This window comes from Hevea brasiliensis, unplaced genomic scaffold (genome assembly GCF_030052815.1).
Source record: "Hevea brasiliensis isolate MT/VB/25A 57/8 unplaced genomic scaffold, ASM3005281v1 Scaf499, whole genome shotgun sequence".
Lineage (NCBI taxonomy): Eukaryota > Viridiplantae > Streptophyta > Magnoliopsida > Malpighiales > Euphorbiaceae > Hevea > Hevea brasiliensis.
Window position 1 is genome coordinate 42560 of NW_026615027.1, and position 15793 is coordinate 58352.

The 15793-nt window shown below is 36.1% G+C and overlaps 1 non-coding gene across 2 annotated transcripts; it reads right to left on the bottom strand.

The window, feature by feature from the left end:
• Positions 1-12212: 12212 nt before the first annotated feature.
• LOC110665799 (uncharacterized) lies at positions 12213-15787 on the bottom strand. 2 transcript variants are annotated; one of them, XR_009146937.1, is made up of 3 exons: positions 12778-15787; positions 12452-12630; positions 12213-12358 (listed from the first exon to the last, which is right to left on the bottom strand). It is a non-coding gene; the product is annotated as an uncharacterized LOC110665799 (transcript). The 2 variants fall into 2 exon arrangements; XR_009146936.1 differs by having other exon boundaries at positions 12452-15787.
• Between the last annotated feature and the right edge of the window lie 6 nt (positions 15788-15793).

Sequence of the window (15793 nt, forward strand, 5' to 3'; positions counted from 1 at the left end):
CTATCTGAGGCAACCTTCAAGTTAGCTTTGATTATCTTCACTTTCTCCTCAGTCTATTTCACCAGGTCTGGTCCTACCAGCTTATCTTCGCCCAATTCAGTCCAACACACTGGGGTTCTATATTTCCTCCCATATAGTGCTTCATATGGAGCCATTTGAATGCTAGCTTGGTAGCTATTGTTATATGCGAATTCTGCCAGTGGGAGGTATCTATCCCAACTCCCCTCAAACTCAATGACACAACTCCTTAGCATATCCTCTAGGATCTATCACATAATTCACATTGTTACTATCATTTCAATTTATTAATTGCGAAAATTCAATTAGTTCTTAGGTTTACCTGGATTACTCATTCTGACTGTCCATCCGTCTGGGGATGAAAAGCCGTGCTAAAACGGAGTTGTGTGCCCAAGGCTTCTTGCAACTTTTTCCAGAATCTCGATGTAAATCTTGGGTCTTGATCAGATATGATGGAAAGTGGGATTCCATGCAGTCTAACTATCTCACTGATATACAATTCTGCTAGCTTCTCCAGTGAGTAGTCAGTCCTAACTGGCAGAAAATGTGCTGACTTCGTCAATCTATCCACTATTACCCACACTGCATCGTGCTTTTTTTGGGAGAGAGGTAGACTACTAACAAAATCCATAATGACCCAGTCCCATTTCCATTCAGGTATGTTTATAGGCTATAGCAATCCTGATGGAACTTGATGTTCTGCTTTAACTTACTGATATATCAAACACTTAGTCACATAGTCAGCTATATCCCTCTTCATACCAAGCCACCAATAATGAGGCTTCAAATCATTATACATATTTGTGCTTTCCGGGTGCATAGCATAAATACTAGTGTGTGCTTCTTTCAGAATACTAGTCTTTAGTTCCCCATCATCTGGTACACACACTCTTCCTTTGTAGTACAGACACCCATCTGCTTTCACCTCATATTCAATTTCCTTTCCCTCTGGAATTTTACCCACAATGGCCATTAATTTTTCATCTGCCCTCTGCCCATCTTGTATCTGCTTTAGCAGGTTTGGCCTCACTTGCAACTCAGCCAAAATAGCTCCATCTTGAGCTAAGGACAGACAGGCATTGAGTGATCTTAAAGCTGTGATGGACTTTCTGCTCAAGGCATCAGCAACTATATTTGCCTTCCCAGGATGATAATCTATCACACAATCATAGTCCTTTAGGAACTCAATCCATCGCCTCTGTCTAAGATTGAGCTCCTTCTGGGTTGGCAAGTATTTTAGACTTTTGTGGTCTGTATAGATGTAACATTTTTCACCATATAAGTAATGCCTCCATATCTTTAGTGCGAAGATAATTGCTGCTAACTCCAGGTCATGACTAGGGTAGTTCTGTTCATGTGGCCTTAACTGCCTGGAAGCATAGGCAACCACTTTTCCCTCTTGCATCAATACACACCCTAGCCCATTATGTGAGGCATCACTGTAGACCACAAAGTCTTTTCCCGACACTGGCTGTGTTAACACTGGTGCTTCTATCAACATAGCCTTCAGCCTCTCAAAACTAGCTTGGCACTTGTCGTTCCAACTAAATTTCACATTCTTGTGCAACAACTTAGTCATTGGAGCAGCTATAAAAGAGAACCCCTTCACAAATCTTCTGTAATACCCAGCTAGCCCCAAGAAACTTCTGACCTTAGTTGTATTTCTGGGAGGCTTCTATTCCATCACTGCTTCTATCTTTTTGGGATCCACTCTAATCCCCTCAGCTGATACTATGTGTCCAAGAAAGGAGATTTCACTCATCCAGAAGTCACACTTGGACAAATTTTAGCATACGCCTTCTTCTTTTCGCAGGTTTGCGAATAATCCTCAAATGTCCATCATGTTCTTCCCTGGTCTTGGAATACACCAGAATATCATCAATAAAGACCACTACAAACCGATCTAAGTATGGATGGAAGATAAGGTTCTTAAGGTCCATAAATGCTGCTTATGCATTTGTCAACCCAAACGGCATCACTAGAAATTCATAGTGCCCATATCGGGTTCTGAATGCAATTTTTGACACATCTGCATCCTTTACCCTCAAGTGATGATACCCTGATCTGAGATCAATTTTTGAAAATACACCGGCTCCTTTCAACTAATCAAACAGATCGCCAATTCTGGGCAACGGATATTTATTCTTCACAGTTACTTTGTTCAACTACCGGTAATCAATACACAATCTCAAAGTTCCATCCTTCTTCTTCACAAACAGCACCGGAGCTCCCCATGGTGACACACTGGGGCGTATGAACCCCTTATCGAGTAACTCCTACAACTGAGTTTTCAACTCCTTCAATTCAGTGGGTGCCATCCTATAAGGAGCAATTGAAATGGGTGCTGTACTCGGCATTACCTTAATAGCAAACTTGACTTCCCTTTCTGATGGTAAACCAGGCAACTCTTCAGGAAATACATCTGGGAAGTCTCTTACTATGGGTATATCACCCAAGTTTGGCTTAGCTTGTCCAGTATCAACCACGTGTGCTAGGTAAGCTTCACAGCCTTTTTTCATCAATCTTCTTGCAACTATGGCTGAGATAACATTAGACAGGAAATCTGTCCTTTCACTCACAACAGTGATCTCATTACCCTCAAAAGTTTTTAGAGAAATCCTCTTCAATTTGCAATTAACTGTTGCCTGATGACGTGACAACCAATCCATTCCCAAAATCACGTCAAACTCGTAGAAGGGCAATTCAATTAGGTCTACCGAGAATTCATACCCCTGAATCCTCAACGGGCAACCTTTATACACTTTATTCACTACCACACTGTGGCCCAGTGGATTTGTGACCAGAATGTCTTGATCACTCTCCTCTACTGGAACTCCCCTCTCTATGGGTAGTTTGATGCAAATGTAGGAATGAGTGGATCCTGGATCCACCAATGCATGCACAGAAGTGTTGTAGAGGGAAAACATACCCCTGATGACATCCGGGGCATCTTGCTCCTCCTGAGCTCTGATGGCATAGGCCCTGGCTGGTATTCTAGTCTCTGGCCTCTCAGCTGACTCAGATGCAGGACTCAGTGATGGACCAGCTGCCTCAGATTTACCGGGCTTCCTACCCCTTTGTGGTGAAGGAGCAGGTCTGTTAGTTTGTGTTAGAGTAACTATAGTAATCCTCTTCGGACAATTCTTGATCTGATGTTCTGTAGATCCATACCGTAAGCATGCACTGGTCACTCGCCAATATTCCCCCTTATGCCACTTCGCGATCGACAGCGTAAGATGCCGGGCTGGTCCCTAAACACCGCCTCGAGAGCTGCCCACCGATGGTGTGGACTGGCCTCTCCTAGGTGTGAATCGTGGTCCGCCCCGAGACGACCACTCGACCCGTGGTGGTCCTGAACTCTGAGCAGGAGGACCCTTACTCTTCTTATTGGGAGCAGAAAATGCATTGGACTGACTTTGACCCCTCTTCTGCTGTCTTTTCCTTCTATTTTGTTCATTGATTCGGATCCTTTCCACTTTTGGTGCAGCATCTACTAGTTTAGCAAAATCTGTGATCTCCAATGCTTTGATCATGACTTTGATGTTGCCATTGAGCCCTTCTTCACATCGTCTGCACCTCTCTGCCTCTGTAGGGACTATCTCCCTCCCATATCGGCTCAGTCTGACAAACTCACGCTCATACTCAACCACTGACAATTGCCTTTGTCTCAGACTGATAAATTCCCTTCTTCGCTCTTCTAAATACACTTTGTTAACATATTTATTACTAAACTCTGTAAGGAAGAATTCGCAGGTGATCCGTTCTAGTTGCACCTCACTGGTTACTGTGTCCCACCACTGATATGCATTATCCTCGGTAGGGACACAAGACCCACCGTGTTCTACTGGGTGCAAGCCAATGCTTTCAAGACTGATGGTTCTATCCAACCGCTTCAAGCCATGGATCATCCTCCTCTTCCCAAAAAGTCTACACCCCATGCTTTCGCAGCTTTCTCTAGATGGGACTTCTAGGGTCGTGGAGGTTGTGGCTATGGTTGTGGTGGTGGAATTGCCCCATCATTTGCCGTAGAATTCAGTCATTTGTCAAATAGAGCAACCGAGGTTGGGCAGTGCCTCACCGTGGTGGAGCAAATTCTACCCTGCCCCCAGATTTAGCCCTGAGTGGAGCATGACTCTCCACCTCTTCATCAACTGCTCTTTACGAAGAAGGATCCATATCTTATTCAAAATAAGAAAACAAACAGATCTGCATCAGTGTTACCTCAACACTTACAAATGCAATGCAATGGTATGTACTCTATCTAAGCCCAGAAACGCCTAAATCGATGCTCTGATACCACTAAATGTGACACCCCTTACTCGTCTACAGCGTAACCGAGCAAGTTATGCCACTCAGTGTACCGGAGCACTAATTCATATTTTAATTACAATTTATCCCTTTTAATTCATTTATTTATAATTTTTGGTAAATCTGAATTTTTTCGAAATTTTTATAGAAAATCCGGCAGAGTGCCGGCTGTAAATTGGAAAAACCGCTCTTCTGAACCTGTTTAAAAACACTTCCAATATAATTTTCAAATCCAAACTCCATTATACACATTTCAAGTCAATCTCAAAATCTCAATCTGAAATCACAAAACTATTTTCAAAACTTTTCTGTTTACTTCATCACTTGAAGCATATTCATAAATATTTCTCAACATTTCATTTATCAACATACATTATACATAAAATTTTGATAACATGAAATTTCATATATTTACATTATTACATAATTATAAGAGTTGATAGTTACAATCCCAAAACTAATACATAATACAAAATGCAAAATACAAAATGCTACCCAAAATCCTAATGTCCTACCATATGCAGTGCAGATGTGAGGTGACTCTGGACCCTGGATGCAGCTCTGAAGACTCACCTTGTCTGATGTCTGCTGGGCTCCCCAGCTAGGTCTCCAGTACCTGCGCGTGGCAAAAGCGACGCGCTAAGCAATTCTGCTTAGTGGTGACAATATAAAATAAAATAAAATATAATAAAAATAAGTATGCAGAATGTATGTTTACATTTTTTAGTAAACTTAATTTCTGATATTATTTGCAGTATTATTCATTTAAAATTTGGTAAGATTTATTATCATTGCCCGATTAACCCATATTAGTCAATTGGACTGGATAAACGGGTAAACTAGCACTGGGTACTAAGTACCTCGGATCATCACACTATCGGTCACATTGTGTCTCCTGGTGTGCAACAGAACAGCTAATAAGCTGTAATAATTGTCAGGGTTAAAACCCAAGTATATTAACTCAAATAACAAAGCCAAAGGCTATTATGTCACAGAATGGCATGGGAAGCCATGAAACACAGAATGGCATGAAGCCATATACAGTACTGCTAACAGAACACTATTGGCATGCCAACCTATCCAAACCAATCACATTAGGCCTACTAGGGCATTTAACACTTTTAATTTATGTAATTCTTTGAAATTGAAATTTTATAGCTACTATTCATTTTATTGGTCAACTAAAATGTTGACTTTTGTATTGACAATAGGTATATTGGTTTAAATATCATCAATATACCATATTTTGCATTTTAAATTTGTTGGTATTGGTTGCCAATACCATTTCTAAGTTTAATGTTATTTGGACAGAATTTTCAGTTTTCAAGATTTAGGTTTACTGTTCCATTAGTCATTTTTGCAGTGGGAATTTAGCAAAATGATCAACATGAAAGTTGTTCCTTATTTTGTCTAGTTGCATTTTCTTTTTTGAATCACTCCATTTGGAGTTTTGTAGCTCAAGTTATGGCTCAAAACCACAATCGCTGGATCGAAATTTTTCTGCACTTCGGATGACCAAATCTATAGTGTTAGGAACAGTGACTTCAACTCACTTTTTGAATATGTTCTGGTCATAATTTGGGTTAGGTTTCTTCATGAACATTGTTGGTCTATATCTCAGCTTGTTGCTGGTAAAATTTCAGGTCAATTGGACCTTTCTACACTGAGTTATGGCTAAATGACCAAATACTGTTCATTTGGTCATTTTGCTCAGGCAGAATGCAGGTTTTTCTTTCATTTTCTAGCCCATTTTATCTCTTTTAAATAAAGTTATGCCATGTGTCAAGATTGGATTGGTTGGAAAAACTTTAATGACATCACTATGATGTCATAATGCCATTTTCTTTCATTTTCTCTCCATTTCTTGTCTAATTAATTTCAATTAAATTTTTAACAATATTTTTTCATATTTTATGTCATATAAATTATTTATTTAACTGGATAAGTTGGCCAAAAATCATCTCTGAAGGCGAAATAATGAAAATGCCCTCCGTTTCGCATAACGAGCCAAAATTGTCTGTACCAATTGAAAAAAATTTTTAAGCATTTCCTTGGCATTCTAATGCCATAAGAACCTCAATGACCCTTCTCTGGAGTCCCAAAAATTATTTTATAATCTTTCCCCTGGGTCTAGGGCTCCTAGTTGCGAGAACCGCAACTTCTCACTTGGTTACCCATCGCTAGGGCACCGGCTCATTTAACTTGGTTGTATTTTATTTCTAAAATTTTTCCTAAATTTTTTTTATTAATATTTGAGTTAATTATGGTTCCTCACTTTAGTTTAAATATTTTTCCGGACGTTCTAACTGTCCGGACCGACATTGGTCACTGGAACAGTAGATTGCACGGACTAGCTAAAGTGAGGATGTTACAAGTCCCCTGTGGAGTCACCAAATTGTGGGGTCATGTGGCATGAGGCAAAAAATTATCTACTGGGATTCATAAAGTGCACCAGGTAATTTCCAATAAAGATTGTAGAGTTGTATCGATCTCACTTAAGTACCACCTCCTTATACAGCATTTTCTAGACATGAAATTTATACAATCATAAGAGAATCGAGTCCATTGATAAGTACCATCTTCCCATAATATTACCATGGTACTAAGAATTTATGCCACAAAAGTATAGATAGACAGGAATCGCGACCCGGATAATAACCGAGACATATTCATTGTTTTTTCTGAGTGACATCTAATTGAGGCATTAATTTTTGAAGGGACTTGATTGATGCACTCAATTTTTCAATGGGGTTATGGATGGCAACTTACTCCTTGCAGAGGTTCCACAACCATCATCACCATAGCCCAATGACTAGGTTCGGGGTAGTGGGTATGTAAGAGAAAGGTGATGGGTACCCTTTACGCGTGGTCTAACCTCGTTCATTTGGTCTATTAATATTTCAAAAAGTCTTGTTTATTATTCTTATATCAAACTTCTTAACTAAATATACAATTTCTAAACCTATACACATGAATAATTCAAATATGGATTATTATTTACAAATAATTTTCATGAATAAGTATTCCCTATCAATAGGGTTTCTAAATTTAATTAAGTGACATTTACTGAGTAACTAAAATTAATTAATTATTGGCAAATTAATGTACAAACAAATTTAATTTATAAACAACCCTAAATTTCTATTTAATTAATTAATTTGTTAATCTACCAAATGACCCTAAAGATAATTAAAGTAATCAAATTATACACATGTTTATTTTATTCTAATAAACACATAAGACCTAAATAATTATAACCAAAAATAATTTATTTCTAACATACCAATTTATTTTATAATTTATCAAATATTTAATTTATTTTATTTGCATGCCAAAATTGATTTTTTACAAACAAAATTAATTTTAATTTATCAAATATTTATTTAATTCAATTTTGATACAAAACTAGGTTAAAAATGTAAAAAAAATAATTTTTATTATTTATCAAATAAAATCTTATTATTACTGCATATTGTATATAATATTATTATTTTGAAATCGCCAAACGGCATATATATATATATATATATATATATATATATATATATATATATATATATATATATATATATATATATATGCCAAATAATTTAAAAAATAATAAAAAAATCTATTAATAACTTTTTAAATTAGAAATAAAATTATAATTAATTAAAATTTTATTATTATTAAATTTTTATAATATAATTATGAAAATATAAAATATTGTAAAATATATATTAAATTATATTATTAAAATAATGACAAATTAATGGCAAATTCCCGTCAACGATTTCAGGTCGTTCATCTCATACTTCAAGGAGAGTGGGTGGTGCAGGTGATTCATCCATTCAGAGAAGCTAGCTTCAGTACACACTGGTTATCAAATTATGCTGTCCCTTTCCTTAGGCATTTTTTTACATAAATATTGGACTTTTACATAATCAAAATTAATTCTTTTGCATTCTCACTAACTCCACGGCCTCTTTATATATTAGAAAAAAAAAAAAAAAAGCTAATATTTGTATTTTCAAAACTTATATATGTACTTTTATAATTACACATTGAATATAAACATAACATCAAAAACTACAAATCTTCTCATTTTGAATGTGATATGATTTGATCGTTAATTTATTGCATTTAAAATTTTCCAACTTCATGTATTACTGTTGTTTTTTTAAAAAAAGAAAGAAACTTAATGGGTAAAATCTAAAGTTAGTGCAAATTCATAATTATAGTTAATTTTTTGATTTTTTTTTTACTATAATCTAACAAAAAAGTTAAATTGAATTTGTGAAAATTAATAATAAATTATAATATAATGTTTGAAGTTTTATTTGATTAATAAAATATTTCATTAATTTAAATTCTATACTTTAATATTTCTTATTTATTATATAAAATGTAATTTATATTTATTTTTAATTAAAATTTAATACTCAAAATTTATTTTTATTGATTGAAATTAAGTTAATTCTTTTTTAAATCAAGGAAAACAAATTAATGTATCCAAAAATAAAATGTGAAAATAAATTCGCACCATTATCGAAAATCTGCTATAAACGTTTGGGCGTTCTCTACTAACGACGCACTACATCGGAGCCCGGGTGTATGATAAATATGCAAGGGTGTAGGCTGCTCACTGAAAGCGACGCCATGCCGCCACCGTGGTGTGTTATGAGCAAGGGTTCCCACATCATGGACGGGTGTGGGTAAAGAAGTTAATCCATAGGATGATAGTAGAATAAATAGTGAACAGAACACAAGATAGACATAGAAAACAATAGAAGATATCATGAAGGAGACCAATTAGGAAGGAGCAGGATAGAGGAGGATTAGGTTTGGTACTTGGAATGTTGGATCACTTACAGGAAAATTAATGGAGCTTGTGGATACTTTGGAAAGGAGAAGGGTGAATATTGCTTGTATTCATGAGACTAAATGGGTAGGAGAGAAAAGTAAGGAAGTGGGTAATTCAGGGTACAAACTGTGGTTTACCGGAAAGAAGAGAAACAAGAACGGAGTGAGTATAATCATAGACAGAACATTGAAAGACGCAGTAGTAGCTGTGAAAAGAATAGGAGATAGAATTATACTAGTAAAGCTAGTACTAGAAGGAGAAACAATAAATATAGTTAGTGCTTATGCCCCACAAATAGGACTAGACAGTGAGAGTAAACAAATGTTTTGGGAAGATATGGATGATTTAATGCAAAGCATACTGAATGAAGAGAATGTTTTCATTGGTGGAGATTTGAATGGACATGTAGGAAGTGATAGGCAAGGTTATGAGAATGTTCATGGAGGTTTTGGTTTTGGCAATCGAAATGAGGAGGGAAAAAGCATCATGGATTTTGCTATGGCATACGACCTAATACTAGCAAATACATACTTTATAAAAAGAGAGTCACATTTAGTGACTTTCAAAAGTGGGCAACATAGAAGTCAAATCGACTTCCTCTTAACCAGGAAGACAAATAGAGCTCTATGCAAGGATTGCAAGGTCATTCCATGAGAGGCTTTAACAAGTCAACATAGGTTGGTGGTCTTGGATGTCAAGTTTATGAACAATTCAAGTAAGGTCAGAAGAAATAGCGTAACTCGAACAAAGTGGTGGGAGTTCAAAGGAGTAAAGCAAGTGAAGTTCAAAAATGAGCTTCTCGAGTTCGAAGTATGGAAGCTAGATGTGGAAGCCAATGATATGTGGATACAGATGGCATCAAAGATTAGAGAAGTAGCTAGAAAAGTACTTGGAGAATCTAAAGGACATGGACCACCCTCAAAAGAGAGATGGTGGTGGAATGAGGAAGTACAAAAGGCAGTGAAGAGAAAAAGGGAATGATATAAGAAATTACCTAAATGTGATAATAATGAGGCATATGAACAGTACAAGATAGCAAAGAAAGAGGCAAAAGCGATTAGTCAAGCAAGAGCACAGGCCTTTGAAAAGTTATATGAGAAACTTGGAACTAAAGAAGGGGAGAAAGATATTTATAGATTAGCAAGGAGTAGAGAAAGGAAATGTCAAGATCTCAATCAAGTTAGGTGCATTAAGGATAAAGAAGGAAAAGTGTTAGTGAAAGATGAGGACATTAAAGAAAGATGGAGAAATTATTTTAATGATCTCTTTAATAATAGTCAAAATGGAAATAGCGTGAATATAGATTTTAGAACAATAGAAAAGAATGTAAATTATACTAGAAAGATTAGATCTTTAGAAGTAAAGGAAGTACTTAAGAGAATGAAAGTGGGTAAAGCCTGTGGACCCGATGAAATACCAATTAAAGTGTGGAAGTATTTGGGAGATATGGGAGTGGCATGGTTAACTAAATTATTTAATAAGATTCTAAACTCAAAGAAAATGCCTGATGAATGGAGGAAGAGTATTTTAGTACCTATTTTTAAAAATAAAGGAGACATACAGAGTTGCTCAAACTATAGGGGAATTAAACTCATGAGCTATACTATGAAGTTGTGGGAGAGAATTGAGGAGCATCGACTACGTCATGATACTTCTATCTCTCTCAATCAATTTGGTTTCATGCTCGATCGTTCAACTATGGAAGCGATCTTTCTCATTAGAAGCTTGATGGAGAAATATAGAGATGTGAAGAAATATGATTTTTATTGATTGGGAGAAGGCTTATATAGTGTTCCAAGAGATGTCTTATGGAATGTGTTAAAACAAAAGAGGGTATCTATTAGGTACATACAAGTATTGAAAGATATGTATGAAGGAGTAACTACTATTGTGCGCACAGTGGGAGGGGACATAAGAGATTTTCCGATCTCAATTGGATTACACCAAGGATCAGCCATAAGCCATTACCTTTTTACATTAGTTTTAGATGAACTGGCAAAACATATACAAGAGAGTATTCCTTGGTGCATGATGTTTGCGGATGATATTGTTCTGATAGATGAGACACGAGAAGGAGTCAATAGGAAGCTAGAACTTTGGAGAAGTACTCTAAAGTCAAAGGGTTTTAAGTTAAGTAGAATTAAGACAGAATACATGCATTGCAAGTTCAGTGAAGGCCAAACTGGTGATAGGGAAGGAGGGAGTTTGAATGGAGTGGTACTGTTCCAAAGTAATTACTTTAAATATCTAGGCTCAGTCCTTCAAGTAGATGGGGATGTGAGGAGGATGTTAGTCATAGGATTAAAGCTGATGGTTGAAGTGGAGACGTGCCACGAGAGTTTTATATGATCGTAAGATTCCTAATAAATTAAAAGGAAAATTTTACCGCATGACCATACGATGGCCATGTTATATGGTAGTGAGTGTTGGGCAATGAAAGAGTCGTATGCATGTAAGTTAAGAGTTGCAGAGATGAGAATGTTAAGGTGGATGAGTGGCCATACTAGACTAGATAAAGTCCGTAATGAAAGTATTAGAGAAAAGGTAGGAGTGATGCCAATTGAAAATAAGTTGAGAGAAGGGAGATTAAGGTGGTTTGGTCATGTGAAGCGTATACATACTAGGCTCCAATTAGACAAGTAGAGCACATTAGGTTAGAGGATAGAAAGAACAAAAGAGGTAGACCTAAATTGACTTGGAGGAGAGTAGTACAACATGACTTAGAAGTACTACACATTTCTGAGGATTTAACCCAAAATCGTTTAGAGTGGAAAAAGCGAATCCATATAGCCGACCCCAAATTTTTGGAATAAAGGCTTAGTTGAGTTGAGTATCGAAAATAACTAGAGTGAACTATACACGAGACTGCATAATTATGAAAAGATTATTTTTAACATACATATAATTCACTCTAATATATATATATATATATATATATATATATATATATATATATATATATATATATATATATATATATATATATATATATATATATCTGTGTGTGTGTGTATACCCACACACACCAGTAAGGAATAGCAAATGAGATCCCCCAAGTTTCATGAGAGGCCAAGTAATTCCGAAATTGGGATTTTGAAACCATTGAACAATTGCAATTATAACCACACCAATCAAGGATGTTGTGGCACACAGTGACATTGGCGCAGGAAAATCACCCAAAGTAGAACCCTGCAACAGCTCAAACCAGTTAATTAATAAGCAATAAAAAAAAAAAGAGAATAAATCATTTCCACTCAATTAATGATCCAACAAGAAATTTACCTGTAATACAACATTGCTTGATAAAACAAAACCAGCAGCCATGAGATAAAAGCAACCAGCTATCTTTTGCTTATCAAAAACCACATCCACTGAGGGAATTGCTGATAGAAATGATAGTAATTAAACAAGATCAAAAGAGCCTCGATGATTGTATCCTTCAGCACAGATACAGAAGGCTCCTGCAGATGAAAATGATTATAGACAACAGTATCAGTAACAAAGGACAAAAAAAAAAAAAAAAAAAACAAAAAATTCCATATGACACAATCACTGTTAGTATAGTATTACACAAACAACACAGATTAAAGAAATCATGACCAAGCTACCATAGAAGTTATCATAGCGGATAGCAAAGCATTCTTCACCTCAATTTCTCAAAGACTATGACCTGGAAATGCAAGCTCAAATGTCAGTGTCAAACAAGAATAAAATTCAGTTATTCCAAAAAGAGTTTTAAATGATAATTCAATACGAAAGAAAATTCCTGAAGAAATAAATATTGAAGTATAATGGATCAGTTTTATGTTCTTCCTGTGGAGTACATACACTCCCTCACAATTTTGCTTGCCCATGGCCAATGCAAGCCATCTAATATGGGGAATTACTAAATGCATTTAATCAAATTTTATTCTGTGCGCTCTTGATCACTCAACCGATAAGTGTAACTATCACCTAAATCACTATAGTTTTATGTTGGAGCTTTATGCCACATAAGATGAATTCTCAACCATTTAGGAGTCTCAAGGAGTTCTTTAGCAATATATGTTCAAGAGCATCCTTTGGCCAAGGCTTAATTTTCTTCTTTCATTATCACAAGCTAAAAAAAATAACATTTTTTAAGCACCATTGAGATTGACATTATGTCTACCAGAAAGCAATATGCCATTAATAGTCCATATGAAGCAACATTGGCATTTATCAGTTTCAATTTTCAAGCACAAAAAACTACATCCCAAATAAAAGAAATTAAACATAAACAATCAAATTAAGTGAAAATCACAGCAAGAAGAAACCAATGCCAAAATATCAGATCGTCTGCAACAAGATTGAATCCAAAAATCTGAATTGGACAAAGATCCTAGCTATTGTTAAAATATATATATATAAAACACGTCCAGAAAGGCAATGAAAATAATAATTAATTCAATAATTTAAGGTATAAAAGGGGTTTGAAATATAACATCAATTGGATTTTGATGGGAGTCATTTTGATGGAGAGCATAAAAGGGAAAAACTATGAATAGGGCAGAAATACAAAGGCAAAAAAGGGAAGTAAAAGAAGATTACTAAGGTTGGGGTAATTTCACCTTGGTATGTAGGCCCCTCCTTAGTTCTACTGTTCTCCATCGGTGTTTTTTCATCATTATTGTATTTTTAAGGTGCACCACATTCAGCCGCACCACATCTTCCCTAGCCACCAGCACAAGTGAATAAGAGAAGAGAACATCTTCAAAGGTGGTGGTGTCTCCATCTACAGGTCCTTCGGTAGTACAACACAAAAACCGCCTTTCTCAAAAAAAAAAAAAAAAAAAAAGAGTAAAGGGTGGCATGGTGGAAGAGCGAGAGAGATAACAAAAAGAAAGTGGGGGAGGATAATTTTAGGGGAATTTTTTTTAACATATTTGCCATCTCTGTCTAGAGGCATGTTATTGAACTGGCTCGTAAAAACGCACTCATTTTATCTCGTGAATTGTTTTGAGGCAGATGATCAAATTATGTTATATTTGTGGCTTTGAAATTTGGATATGTTATTCATGTACCTGAATTGTGATCCGACCTGAAAGTTTTCGCGCTGCGACCCGATTGAGATAAAAAGTGAGATTTGTGATGGTAGTGGAGGACACAGGCCAACGCCCCCGCAGTGTGGACCAATATAAATATTGTAATATTTTACCCTTTGCGGCAGAGTTGCGAGATATTCAAAAAACACATTGGGGTTAGGTTTTGAAAGTTCTGATTGATTGTATCTTGCTTTTTTCATCATAGTGAAACTTTTTTCTCTTGTTTTGCCCGTGGACGTAGACCTTACGGTTGAACCACGTTAAATTCTGTGTTATTCTTATTCTCTTTTCAATATTGTGTGATTGTGTGATTTGTGTGTGTGCCTTAGATTTGTGTGCTTGTTATAACAAACTGGTATTAGAGCTTTATGCGCAAAACCTAGGGTTTACAGATAGCGTCGTCTTCAACGAAGTATGAGATAGAGAAGTTTGATGGTGGATCGAGTTTCAGTCTGTGGAATATTAAAATTAAATCTTCCTTGATCCTACAAGGTCTATGGAAGGCAATCAAGGATAACTTTCCAGAAGATATGAAAGAGGCGGAGAAGGTTGATCTAAAGGAGAGAGCCTTGAGTGTAATTTTCATGAGCGTAACTAATAATGTCCTACGCGAGATTGCTAGTGAAAGATCAGCATCTGCGGCATGGAAGAAATTAGAGGAGTTGTACTCTGCCAAATCGCTAATCAACCGTCTGTATCTAAAGAAAAGGCTTTACAATATGAGAATGAGAGAAGGTACGCCCATTAAAGAACATCTGGATGAATTCAATTCAATCATTATGGACCTAAAGAATATTGATATTGAGATTGATAGTGAGGATCAGGCCCTTATTGTGTTATGTTCTTTGCCACCCTCCTATGAAACTTTTGTTGATACTCTATTATATGGGAAAGACAGTATTTCACTAGACGATGTTAGTAATTCTCTAAAATCGAAGGAGTTGAAAAAGAAATTTCCAGATAATAGAGAAAGATTTGAGGGGGAAGGTTTGGTGAGCAGGGGAAGAACACATTCAAGGGAGGGTTCTTCTAGCAGGAAGAAATCTAAGGCCAGATCTAAGTCAAGAATGAAAAAGGCTAACTGTTTTGAGTGCGGGGAGCAAGGTCACTATAGGAGAGACTGTCCCAAGTTGAAAAATAAAAAGGAAAAGCAACCAGAAAGTTCTGCAAATGTGGTTGATAGTTTTATTGATTCTGATGGTGATGATAGTGCTAGAGATATTTTATCCATGAGTTCAGATCATGGACAAAATTCCTGGATTCTTGATACTGGTGCTACTTATAACATGTGTCCACACAAAAGCTGGTTTGTCACTTACAAACAGATGAGTGGCAAGGTATTTCTGGGCAATGATCTTGCATTATCTGTTGAAGGAATTGGTAACATCAAATTGAGGATGTTTGATGGCATTGTCAGAACTATAGAGTGTTGGCATGTTCCAGGACTAAAGAGGAACCTGATTTCTCTTGGGACACTTGACTTTCATGGATTCAGATACCATGCAGAGAATGGAGTTCTCAAAGTGTGCAAGGGCTCTATAGTACTCATGAAGAGCAGCTT